Below are 14108 nucleotides of genomic sequence, written 5' to 3' on the forward strand. Positions count from 1 at the left end.
TTTTTTTTAAAAGATAAGTCACTATACAGTACAACCTTTAGAAGGCAGCCCTGCATAGGGAAGTTTTTTCCCATGTTTTATTATGTTTTTTATATATGTTGGAAGCCGCATAGAGTGGCTGGGGCAACCAAGTCAGATGGGCAGAATATTATTGTTGTTGTTGTTGTTGTTGTTGTTGTTGTTGTTGTTAATATTACTATTATTATTACTATTATTGTAGGATGTCCCTATTTTCATCAGAGAAATGTTGGAAGGTATGGGCGCCAGGTTGGGGAATGCTGGGTCACAGCATGGCAGAAAACCACGTTTGGGCACCTCTGCCAGCCAGTGGGATCAATGTGTGTCTCTGTGCACACCTGAGAACAATCTCCAGGTCTTTCCTCTCCCCTCTGGCCCCTTTGACTTCCCCCCCACTGCACAAAACAACCACAAACCCCCACATTTTGAGTCAGTTATAATGTTCCAGTTGTTCTGTGGCTTTCTCAGCAACTTAGAAATTTAACTCAGTTGCATGAAGACAGGTGTACCTGTCAATGGGAAGACAACCACACCTCTGTGTATTGTCGTTGTTTTAGTCCCTCTTGGACTACCGCAATGCACTCTACCTTTGAAGGTGACCCGGAAACTACAACTAATCCAGAATGCGGCCGCTAGACTGGTGACTGGGAGTGGCCACCAGGACCATATAACACCAGTCTTGAAAGACCTACACTGGCTCTCAGTACGTTTCCGAGCACAATTCAAAGTGTTGGTGCTGACCTTGAAAGCCCTAAACGGCCTCAGCCCAGTATATCTTAAGGAGCGTCTCCACCTCCATCGTTCAGCCCAGACACAGAGGTCCAGCTCCGAGGGCCTTCTGGCAGTTCCCTCACTGCGAGAAGTGAAGTTACAGGTAACTGGGCAGAGAGGGCCTTCTCGGTGGTGGCAACCGCCCTGTGAAACACCCTCCCATCAGGTGTCAAGGAAATAAACAATTATTTGACTTTTAGAAGACATCTGAAGGCAGCCCTGTTTAGGGAAGTTCTTAATGTTCGACGTTTTATCATGTTTTTAATATTATGTTGGGAGCCACCCAGAGTGGCTGGGGAAACCCAGCCAGATGGGCGGGGTATAATTTTTTTATTACAGTCATACCTCATGTTACGTTTGCTTCATGTTACATTTTTTCAGGTGGCGACCTGGAAGTACCGGAAAGGGTTACTTCTGGGTTTCACCGCTCACACATGTGCAGTAGCGCTAAATCGCGCCATGCACCTGCGAAGATGTGGCACTTCAGGTTACGGGCTTTTCATGTTGCGAACGGGCCTCAGGAACGGATCCCGTTCGCAACCAGAGGTACCACTGTATTATTATTATTATTATTATTATTATTATTATTATTACTATTTCAGCCCATCCATAGTGCTGCTAGACAACGTTGGATTCAGGACATGATGTGTCTGGGGTATGTGCAACCAATAGAGGCATCCCCTCTTTAGATGCCTGGAGCCCTCCTGCTTATTTTGCTGAGGGGCTTTCTTAGGACGCATGCCCTAAAGCATGGGTAGGCAAACTAAGGCCCGGGGGCCGGATCCGGCCCAATCGCCTTCTAAATCTGGCCCGCAGACAGTCCGGGAATCAGTGTGTTTTTACACGAGTAGAATGTGTCCTTTTATTTAAAATGCATCTCTGGGTTATTTGTGGGGCATAGGAATTCGTCCTTTTCTTTTTTTTCAAAATATAGTCCGGCCCCCCACAAGGTCTGAGGGACAGTGGACCGGCCCCCTGCTGACCCCTGTCCTAAAGTCCTGCCCTGATGGTGCCAAGGCAGCCCAGTACAGACAACGGAGAGCCTCTACTTCCAAGTGCATCTTACTGGGAATTTTAAAAAGAGCTCCGTGCCGCGGCTTAAACAAGGGCTTAGCTCAGCAGCTGTGAGCACCTGCTTTCCACAAAGAAGGTCCCAGGTTCAAATCCCCGGCATCTCCAGGTAGGGCTGAGATGGTCTATCTGAAACTCTGGACAGAGCCACTGCCAGTCAGCGTGGGCAGTACAGAGCTGGATGGACCCTGTGGTCTGATAAGGCAGTGTGGTGTAGTGGTTAGTGTCGCAGCAGGACCTGGAAGACGGGGGTTCCCAGTCGGCCACAAATCTCACTGGGTGACCTCGGGCCAGTCTTCCTCTCAGCCTAACCTACTTCACAGGGTTGTAGCGGTGAGGAGATGGAGAACCATCTATGCCAGCTTGAGTTCACTGGAGAAAAGGATGAGATGTGAAAGTAATAAATAAATGAAATAAATAGCATTCTGTTCCACTGATGGCCCAGGGAAGCCCACGAGCCTTGAAAGACATCAAGCAATTGCGGAGAGCTGTTACCAAGCTTGTTATCAGCCCCAGAACTCTCTTAACTGCAAGATGCACAATATTACTATAATTCTGTGTTTAATCTTTTTGGGGAAATTGCCTGACTTACGGAACAGACTTACTATGCCCCAGCTCAGCAAAATCCACAGGATTTATTGAAAAATGATCTTTATTAATTATTGGAATGAAAATTTGCAGGACAACATCCACCCTGTATCTGTTTTTCACAGCTAACCTATCTCAATACAGTCTACACTGAATGGGCCTCATCTAGGTAAAAGACTCTTCTTATGTTATTTTTTTACCTTAAGGCGCCAAGTGCAAACTGGCAGTATTTTTTCAGTGTGTGTGAAACCCTAGGTAATTATGAAACTGCAACTGGAGGTTTCTGATTCTACAGAGTACTTATCCTAGCTATTACAGTGGTACCTCAGGTTACATACGCTTCAGGTTACAGACGCTTCAGGTTACAGACTCCGCTAACCCAGAAATAGTACCTCGGGTTAAGAACTTTGCTTCAGGATGAGAACAGAACTTGTGCTCTGGCAACAGGAGGCCCCGTTAACTAAAGTGGTACCTCAGGTTAAGAACAGTTTCAGGTTAAGAACACACCTCCGGAATGAATTAAGTACGTAACCAGAGGTACCACTGTAATTAGTATTTAGATGTTATGTTGATTCAGGGATTAATCGATCAAAAACTGTTTGCTCAACTAAAAAGTTAACACAATCTTTGCCAAACATCGTACTTTTTATTATTATTAATTTACTTACACAGACTCAAGATGGCAAAGCCCACCTTACATATTTGCTGAATACAGTATCAGTGGGAAACCAATATAAAAATTGCAAGAAAGGCCAACCCCCCCCCCCCCGCCGCCAACCCTTGAAAATAAATGATGCATCAATGCTGAAAAGTCTTTATAAACATTCAGGCAAAAAGTTGTAATCATGTATACAATGAAGTTAATAGTCATGACTAATTTGGTTCATTACAAGAATTCCACCCTGAGTAGAATTTAGATGGCTACAAACTAATTACCTCCAGAATTGACCCACTGAAAGCCACCAACAAGACTATTTAAGGCTCATTAATTTCAATGGGTCTACACCAGGGGTTAGCAAACTTTTTCAGCAGGGGGCTGGTCCACTGTCCCTCAGACCTTGTGGGAGGCCGGACTATATTTTTTTGGGGGGGGGGATGAACGAATTCCTATGCCCCACAAAAAACCCAGAGATGCATTTTAAATAAAAAGACACATTCTACTCATGTAAAAACATGCTGATTCCCGGACCATCTGCGGGCCAGATTTAGAAAGCGATTGGGCCGGATCTGGCCCCCGGGCCTTAGTTTGCCTACCCATGGTCTACACTAAGAGGGCTTACCCAAAGAAAAGTTATAGACCCATTGAAATTAGTAGACCTAAGTTAGCAGTGTCCATTACTTAAAATGGGCCTGATCCGAGTAGGTCAAACAATGGATACAACCTTATGAGCTCCCCGCAGTTCCAATTATTTACTTCCAACTGTGAATCGCTTCCTGCGAAAACACCTCAACACCAAAACATCGATAAAAGATAAATACATGTGCAAAACATTTTAAAATAAATAAATAAATAAATAAATAAATAAATAAATAAATAAATAAATAAATAAATAAATTTTTATTTATATCCCGCCTTCCCCAGCCGAAGCCGGGCTCAGGGTGGCCAACAACAATAAAATAATACAACATTCTAAAATCATTTCATTATAAAATTAATTCAATAAATGAAACTGTTTAGTATATCGAAAGTCTTGGATTGTTTTGGGGAAAATTGAAGGTCTTTAATAGGTTCCGCAAACAGAACGGAGGCCGTGACGCCTGTCTGATAATATAAGAGGAGGGATTTCCTAATAACCTCAGCACAGGCCTTCGAATCCTACATTGCGAGAAGATGATTTCCTCCGTATGTTTTTTATTCGCATGCATATGAAATCCGTTCATTAACCGATCTGAGTTGAGACTCCCACAATTCATGGGACTGAGGTTTGTTTCTTCCCGGGAGGGTGGCAGGCCTGCTACAAACGCAGCCCCACTTGTGTGGGTCTTGCCCGGCTGCAGCCTGCACTTCCCTTACCCGACTTATCCAGTTCATTAGGGGGAGAGAAAAAAGTAAACCAAGCTTAACCTTGTTTCCCCACATCCGCTCCCCTGGCTGCCCCCCCCCCCAGCATCTCCCTCTTTTCTCCTTCGCCTTCCTCTCCCCGGCTCTGCCAGACGGTTTTCTGCTCGCCTCCTGGCTTCACCTTTGCAAGGTCTTCCTCCTCTGCGGGCGTCTCCTCCGCCCATCTGTCTCTGGGGGATCAAGGCAGATTAACATCCAATCTGCCTGTCTACTTTTCTGCTTTAAAACCTGCTGACAGGTTTGCAGATTAAATTTTCTGACCCACTCCCCCACCCCTTACCAACCCCCTTTCCCCCATCTTCCTTCGAAACCTTCCTGCCAGCAACAAGCTGTGGAACCCACCTTCTACGATATGATAATCTTATTGTCATTGTCCCATACAGAACAACGAAATTGAAAAAAATCTACATCAGACATTCAAAAACCAACAAGCCTGCTATCCCAGCCTGGTTAACCCCCTAAAAACTCTGATACCCCATAATTAAATACAATATACTGCCATAGAGACTACCTTACACCGCGTGTAAAACCAAAATCGCATTTGGATAGAAACTGTTTCTCAGGCAGCTGGTCCTAGTCTTTATAACCCTGTACCTTCTTCCAGAAGGCAGAAGCTGAAAGAGATCATTTCCGGGGTGCACACTATTCTGCGCTATCTCTGCAGCTTTCTTATGACACCTGGAAGCATAAATTTGATCCAAGGTGGGAAGAGTGCACCCAATTATTCTCTCTGCAGTCTTTACAACCCTGGACAGCATTGTTTTTCCCCTGACCATGCAGCTCCCAAACCACACACACAGACCATAAGTTAATACACTCTCAACAGTACAGTGGTGAAATGCCATCAACAGGTCCTTTGAGAGATTATTTTTCCGGAGGATTCTTGCTTGGAAACTGGAGGCAAAGGCCATCTCTTGCTGGCCCCTGGCCGTCTTAGTCTGGGCAAGCGGAGATTTCCCGCTTCCCAGAAATAAATCTGAATCCAGTGGACAAAGAGCCTTCCTCAAGTGTGTGCAAGCTGCGGTCTGTTGTGAGTGAATCTGACTTGTGGTTGCGTGTGAGTTCTTTTTAAAATCTAATAGAACCACTTTTTTTTTTTTGCCTTGCCCTTTCTGGGGGCAGATGGAGGGCTTGTGTCTCCAGGTGTGTTAGAGTGCCAGTAATGATGGTGATGTTTGTAATAATAATAATAATAATAATAATAATAATAATAATAATAATACACAAGCAGTCTGTAGTCCGCTGGCAGTAGGAGTACAATATGGGCATGCCTTTAGGTCAACACCTTACATTAAAAACCTGACAGTACCAAATTATTGAAGTTACTGTGTATCTGAAGAAGTGTGCATGTACACGAAAGCTCATACCAAGAACTAACTTAGTTGGTCTTTAAGGTGCTACTGGAAGGAAAAATTTTTTTTTGGTTTAAATTATCGAAGGTTATTCCAAAGACAGACTAAACGTCTTTCCTTCTGCAGTGTTGGATGGCAGGTTGAGAGGAGTTCCCTACCAGGACAGACTTTGCTCGTGTGCTCAAGACATCGATTCTATAAAACATATTTTGCTGCACTGTGCGAAAGATGAGCAAGCCAGGGCTGAACTGATATTACCCTTGCTGGTACCTTTCCCGGAAAAATCACAGGCTCACTATGTCAGGTTCCTATTGGAAGACCGGACAAACTCTAGAACATACGCAGTGGCGAAGTTTTTATCGGTGGTTGCAAGAACCAATGATCCCCATCTTTAAGTCCGAACAAAATGCTTGTTTAACCTGGAGGTAGGCTGTCTGAATTGTGCATTGCTTTGTAACGATTTGTTGGGTCTCTGGACCATAATAAATATTGATTGATTGATAATACTGTAATTCATAATTTGAAAAGACTGTGCATGTAGCTTGCAAGTTTCAGCCGGGCACGAGCTGGCAGCAAATTATAGCATAGACACGGGGTCATAGAAGTCATCTCCTATGTCCCTCTCCATAAAATATTTGAGGGGGCTGCCCCCCCTAGTTTATGGGCCTTGCCATTCAAATGATGTGTGTGAGCCGTGTTTTGTGATCAGTTATGCAGGCCGGGGCTTACCTGGGCCCACCCAATATTTTATTCAAGTTGGCACCCCTGCTCAGGGTGAAGTGGGGATCCTGCCCTCCTCTGCTGCTCTCTCCCAATTAACCTCCGTCTCCAGGGGCTGCCTCCGTTGCGCCCCCTAGGTCTCGGGTCTGGGCCCTGAAATCTCAGGTTCTGGGGTATTCCTGAGCTGTCAGCCCTAACGAAGACGGTGAGGGCTCTGGAAATCAAGGCCTCTCCTGAATGGTTGAAGAGACTTCAAGAGCATCACATCAGAAGAACCTTCTGGACCAGCTCAATGGTCCATCTATTCCAGCATCTTGTTCTCATACTGGCCAATCAGATGTCTGTGGGAAACCTGTATTCAGAAGAATTTACTGCCTCTGACTTTCTGGCCCTCCTCTCTGCCGCGTGGAAAGCAGCAACCACCCATTACTTCAGAAATCTTGAAAATACATCTCTTATTTACCCAGGCTCTCCCTGACCCATAAGACTGGGCCCCATTTTATTTGTATTCCCAGAAACCTTTGCTTTCACGCTGCTGTTTTCTTGATTTTAAGCTGTGCTTTTGTTTTTGCGGATCTCGTGTCCCATGCCGGTCTTGCTCAGAGTAGACCCATGGAAATTAACGACCATGCACAAAGTATTACTACAAAGAGGAGTTAATACATTGCAGCTGAGATTTTACCCTATCAGGAAAATGCTGCAGAAAACGCACATAATAAAAGTACCACTAGAAAGGGGCTTTAATGCATTAAAAGCTTCATTTGAACGCTCACTTCTTCCTAAGACTCTCACTGGATGCAAACTCCTGGTCCTGCCACCAGCCGGGACTTCTCCCCTCATGGAGCTACAATTCCCAGGAACAAACTACAATTCCCAGGATTATTTGGGGGAAGTCACGTGCTTTGATTGTGTGTTGGGTGGGCTTCAATTGCATGGTGGGGCCCTGCAGATCTGAACCCCACTTGGCTGTGAAGCTTGCTGCTGGGCCTACTGTAGCCTTTTTAGCCTCGGGTGAGAAGAGCTTTGCGCCCAGGACAGGGAAAATGGGAGTCAACAGACACTCAAGGAATAGTTTCAGAGAAAAAGCTTTATTTCTACCATTCATGAACTGGTAGAAGGAGCAAGTGTGATAACTCACAAAAAGCATGCACGGGTTCACAGCCATTTGCACAGAGTATATATTCCCCTTCCAGTTCCCTCCCCTTTCTCCTCCTCTTCAAGAGTCCTGCCCCATGTGTTTCCTGAGCATGAACAGAAAGCTCCCGTCTTGAGACTCTTTTGGACTCTTCCCAGGAAAGGGGGTGAGAAGCCAAGGGGGTCGAGGAGCCTTGCGGCTCAGCATGTCCAAGATGTTGCAACTGAATGAGATAAAAGCCAGTTCTCAGGCTGGCTCTGACAGAGCCTATTCATTAGCTTTTTGAAGCCTTCTTGTACTGATAAAAGAATAACATTTTGCCTATGCACAGCGTCTTGTGAGAAAAACAGAGGAAAACTTTAGCTGTGGATTTTTAAAAGACAGAAAAGGAATTTTGGACAGTTTTGAGGCCTGGGGTGATTATTGGGGGGGGTTGACTTCGGGCCTAGGTGGGGTCACCTGTCCTCACAGGGTTGTTCTGGGGATTAAATGACGAGCGAGGAAACTATGTAGGCCCCCTTGAGTTCCTTGGATGAAAAGCTGGGCTATAAAACAATAAAGAAATAACAAAGAAATAAAACGGGTTTTGAAATATTTGACAGGGAACGGCATTCATGTGATCCAGGGGGCCCCCAAACCAGTGGCGTAGCGTGGGTTGTCAGAACCCGGGGCAAGGCAAGTAATCTGCACCCCTAACCCGTGGATTTGCGCCCCCTAACCTGTGGATTTGCGCCCCCTAACCCTAACCCCCAGATGTTGCGCCCGGTGCGGCCGGCCCCCCCTGCACCCCCCACGCTACACCACTGCCCCAAACCTCTCAATTTGGAACTCTACCTACTTCTTGCAGAATGGTTTGGTGTGTGTGTTATTGTTTGTTTTGTTTTGCTCCCGTCTGGCAAAAGGCACATTTATTTCAGCTAGTTTAATGTATATTAATTGGTAGAGGGGGGCTGGGGAATCTATTTCCTTTAACCGTTAAATCTGCCCTAGAACATTTCAAATCCATTAGGGCCGTAATCCCCGCCGTGATGTAAGTGCCCATGTGATCTGGCCCCTTTTGTTTCCTGGAAACAGAAGTGTGTTGGCAGGGCGCTCAGTATTTTGCACTAGGAGTTATTGGGCTGGCGATCTGGCAAGAGATGCGATTGCATAGACCTTTTGACTACAACAATAAGTCTTCTCTCCTGCTCAGCTCAGCTCACAAGGGTTTTCCAGGTGTGAGAGAGAAAGGGGGCTTTTGTACCTGTCCTAGCCAGGTAGAAGGACTTCATCTTTTCTCCCACCTGTGCTGCCACTTCTGTGGGAATTCATCCAGTGATTTTGTTTTTATGTTTTTAGGTGGCCAACATTTTTTCCTGCCCCTGCTCCTCTGCATTTAACAGCAGCCTAGCAGCGGAGTCATTTCGCCAGGGAATCTTTTCCTCTGGGTGAGGAAATCGTGACCCAACAAGGCACCTGAGTTTTCACAGTAGATCGGAAGAGGGAATTTTGATAAGTTCAGCTTTGTATGTAGGAATGTGAATAAACTCCTCAATAGCACTTTCAATCCATTAATGGTAAAGAGCAATGTTTTTAAAGGCTGCGCCTTTTGAATTTCAAGCGGAGATTGATGCTGTAAACGTACAGCTTGAAATGTCAATATCAGAGAGAGAGAGAGAGCCATACACAGAGAGATTATATTTTATATCTTTCCTGCCACACACACCCCTGCTTAAAAAATAAGTGCAGGGGGAGGTCAGGGTTGTGTTTGAATTGTATTGCAATTTTGCATGCCAATTTAGCATCTCAGTCTTTGAAAGGCAGGTTTTTCACAAACCGAAAACGCCAAACAGTTGTGTTCCGCAAAACAATTTGCTTTGCTCAGCCATAATGACTGAAGCTATGGACGCCTCCCTGCACCGCTTTGGATTTGGCCATCTGAGGTCAGAGGACAAGCAGAAACAAGAATGGAAAAATGATTAAGAGGAGCCAAATTTCTCTCCGTCTGACTGCTCTTAAAGGGCCAGGTTATTGGGTGCAATTGGAGAGTAAACAATTTGAGATTGAAAAGAGTGTGTGCTGCTTTCTGCTTTGGCATACTGGACCACTCAGACAGATCTAAAGAAATTCTAGATTTCAAATTTTTTAAAATGGGGAATCTGGCATTGTGTACCCCCCCGCCCCCGATCCCTAGGTATAACCTGAAACCTGGACAGAACCTGGGTGACCTTAATTGATTAAGAGTCCAAACATCTTCTGGAAACTGCAGTGTGTAGTCAGGCCTTCACAATATCTTTTTAAGCAACCACCATCAGCTGACGTTTTAAATTATCATATATATATATATATATATATATATATATATATATACACACATACATATACATACAGTGGTACCTCAGGTTACATACGCTTCAGGTTACATACGCTTCAGGTTACAGACTCCGCTAACCCAGAAATAGTGCTTCAGGTTAAGAACTTTGCTTCAGGATGAGAACAGAAATCGTGCAGCGGCAGTGCAGTGGCAGCAGGAGGCCCCATTAGCTGAAGTGGTTTTTCAGGTTAAGAACAGTTTCAGGTTAAGAACGGACCTCTGGAACGAATTAAGTACTTAACCCAAGGTACCACTGTATTTGTAGACTGAGCTCCTTGTGTTTTTCATGCTGCAAGCCACATTGATGAATTTTCAAATAATCATGATGTAATAGCTGCTTGAATTCCACAGAGCTTGCTCCCATCTAAGTGGGTTTAGGTTTGTGGTCTCCTCTTCCCACGCTCCATTTTAAGATTGAGACAAATAAAGTATTTCTCTCCCCCTGCTCCCCCACCCCAATTTCTTGCTTTGCTTAACACCTCCCCTTAGAAAATAAATTTCTATAATATTTTGTGACATTTTGTTTGGCCTAAAAAAGAAGCTGCCCTCGTCTGGAGTCTTATCGTTCCTTGATTCCAGCATCGTCCTGGTTTGCATGTGTGAATAAGGGACAGAGAAGCTCTGTTCTTCCGTGACATGCAAACCCAACAGGGTTAACTGCCGGCTCATTAAGGCCGTTAGGAAAAATAATCTAGGTGCACTCTTTAAAACGGCAACATGCCGTGACTGAGATCACAGCATAATTGCTACAGATCTTTTCGACTATCTTCTGTTTTTAAAGAAAGCAATTCTCTTCGCATGTCAAGTGAGGGAATCGTGAAAGGTCACCTGGTAATTAATTACAATATTAGCTTTATTATTTTTACCGTTATTATTAGGATCTTCCCGGAGTCTGCAGATGATAAACTACCACTCAAGATTTTATATGTGCGTAGAGTTTAAAATTCTATTACTGTTTGTTTTTAATGATTGTATGTTTCCTGTGGTTCTTATTCTTATCTGTAAACCGCCTTGAGTCCTGCTAGGCGGGGCATAAAATTATGATGATGATGATGATGATGATGATGATGATGATGATGATGAAGAATAGATGTTTATGGGAGCAAGAAGCCAGCAGTACAATACTAACATCTGCACCGCCTCTTTCACTGTATTTTCCTCGGGGCAGAGACCTGTAATTTCAACTGATTCTCCTCAGTAAAGCACCTCAGGTGCTGATGCTATAGAAGCCCATCATAAAAATAACTCCAAAGATATCAACTCAAAACGTGATTTTCACCGGAAATGGTTCGCACGAAGGTTACGAGAAACCGCAGCGACGTCTGCGCAGTTGCTTCCGCCCAACTTTGCACGAGGAGCATTTAGGCCAAGGGGCCGCTTCAGTCTTCCCCGTGGTCCTCCAACTACCTTTCCCGTTTTAAGCCCCGCCTTCCCCTCGGCGCACGCTCCCAAGTCCTGTTTAATTAAAGGAGGTTACCCAGGGCGACTCGGCTGGCAGCGCCACCCTGGGCAGCTGTCACCCAGCATCGAAGAACCAATTTGTCATCCTTAGTGGGTTCCATAATCCCTTCTAATTCAGTTACCAATCTGCGCAGCGGGGGGGGGGGGGATGGAGGGAGGGAGGGCGAGAGCAGCGGCCTTAAGAGGATTGGGGCATTTGCTAAATTAGATAAGCAAAAATAACAAATGGCAAGTGCGCGCTGGGGTCGGTTACCGAGTCCGGACGACAGGAAGACTTTCTGGAAAGCTGGGGCATCGCACACCCAAGCCAGATAAGAGCACCCAGCATCCGAAATTGGAAGCTCGTGTAAAGGGAACCCGGATGGAGAAAGAAGCTGCACCCTAATTTTTCTGGAATGGCCTTTTTTTAAAGAAAAAGTGAGCTGCGTTGACAAAATATAGCTCTGCTGGTGGTGACATTAGTCTCCATTATTCATTTCAGCCGGCCTTCTTCATAACTGCTGCTGGCACTGCTGCCGGCATCACAGAACACAGAAAATGGGAATAGCTGAATGCACAGAAAAGTATGCATTTCCTAAAAAAAAGAGACACAAAACTTTTTGATTCCCAAGTACGCTAAAGCTATCCAGCAGGCATGATCCTATCCAAGAGGCTCTGACTAATATACAGTGGTACCTCGGGTTACATACGCGAGAAGCTATAGCACTTGGTGAAATGCCCTCCTCTGCAAAGAGGCAGGAGCGCTTATCCTACTTTTAATACAGTGGTACCTCGGGTTACAGACGCTTCAGGTTACAGACTCCGCTAACCCAGAAATAGTGCCTCGGGTTAAGAACTTTGCTTCAGGATGAGAACAGAAATCGTGCTCCGGTGGCGCGGCAGCAGCGGGAGGCCCCATTAGCTAAAGTGGTGCTTCAGGTTAAGAACAGTTTCAGGTTAAGAACGGACCTCCAGAATGAATTAAGTACTTAACCCGAGGTACCACTGTACACATAAAATCATAGTTGCAAGGCATCTAGCACAACCCCCCACAATACAGGAATCTTTTTGCTCAACGTGGGACTCGAATCCATAACCTTGAGATTAATAGTCTTTTAAAAAACCCATTATGTTTTTATGATAGAATGGGAGTTGCCCTTGGTGGCCTATAATTTTTTTTAAAAAGAGAATAGGAAGTGGCTTGAGACAGGATCCGTTCTAATGGTGTTAACTCGGCCTGGAGCAACGTTCCTCAACCAGGTGCTCTCCAGATGTGTTGCATTACCAAGCCGCAGCCTGAAACATCTGGAGCAGGGGTCAGTAAACTTTTTCAATAGGGGGCTAATCCACTGTCCCTCAGACCTTGTGGGGGGAGCCGGACTGTATTTTGAAAAAATAATCATGAACGAATTCCTATGCCCCACAAATAACCTAGAGATGCATTTTAAATAAAAGCACACATTCTACACATGCAAAAACACGCTGATTCCTGGACCGTCCACAGGCTGGATTTAGAAGGCGATTGGGCCGGATCCGGCCCCTGGGCCTTAGTTTGCCTACCCATGATCTGGAGGAACCCAGGCTGGGGAGTGACCCCTTTTGTTAGAGATTGGAAGGTGATTTGAAAGAGAGTTGGCTGCTCCGGCAAACAGGTTTGGCAGGTTTCAGATGCTTTAAAAACCCTTTGGATCAGACATAAATTACTGATTGTGTGCCTGCACCATGAGAGGCAAAGCCTCTCTCTCACGCGACTTTTAAAACTCTCTTTAAAAACTATTGCTTATCTACTCCAGCTACCATCTTTTGCTCCACTGTCAACTTTGGTCAAAACACATTTTGCAGCTTGTAAAATTCAAAACCTGCCAAACCAGACACAGAAATCGGAGGTGTGTTTAGACTCCCAACAGCCATCCCACTTCTAGAGTGCTTTCAGCTCTCTGGGAAAAACAAAAACCTGCCTCCAGCCTCAAATTCTGCACCGAAATTCTGTGTTCAAAACTGCATACGCACAGAGAGACCTGGGAGGATGCTTCTTCGTTAACGAACATTTCCTTTGGTTCTGTTAAGTATCATTTTACTGGCTGCCATGAAGGAATGAACAGGTGCTTTTTCTCAGAACAATGCAACGTGGAGTTTGGGTGCCAATAAATTCCTGGAGATGGAAGCACGCCACCCAAAATCATCAGAATTATCTCCAAAACTGCAGCTTTTTTAAAAAAGGAAAGGTTCTATTTTTGTTCTGCAAACTATTCTGAAATGCATTTAACAAGAAATTCTCCTTCAAGCTCTTCCTCCCCCAAAGATATATTAGATAGACAAAAAAAAAAAAAATGTATGGGAATATAGATAGGGTAGAATCTATTAACCTAATTTTCTGGCATGCCATTTCCAAACATTTGCAGAAGCTGTTTGATTTTTAAAGTCTTCTAGGACTCCTGTCTCCATCCTGGATTCTACCACACTAAATCTTCAATTCTAGCCTGCTGACCCCAGCAATCGCCCTAATTTCGCAGAATTGATTGTTTTAAGTAGCAGCTGAAATCATCAAAACAAAAATCACACAGAGCCACTGTTCCTTTTCACCTATTTTGTTTTTTT

The sequence above is a fragment of the Podarcis filfolensis genome (assembly GCF_964270895.1).
Source record: "Podarcis filfolensis genome assembly, chromosome: 8".
Classification (NCBI taxonomy): Eukaryota; Metazoa; Chordata; class Lepidosauria; order Squamata; family Lacertidae; genus Podarcis; species Podarcis filfolensis.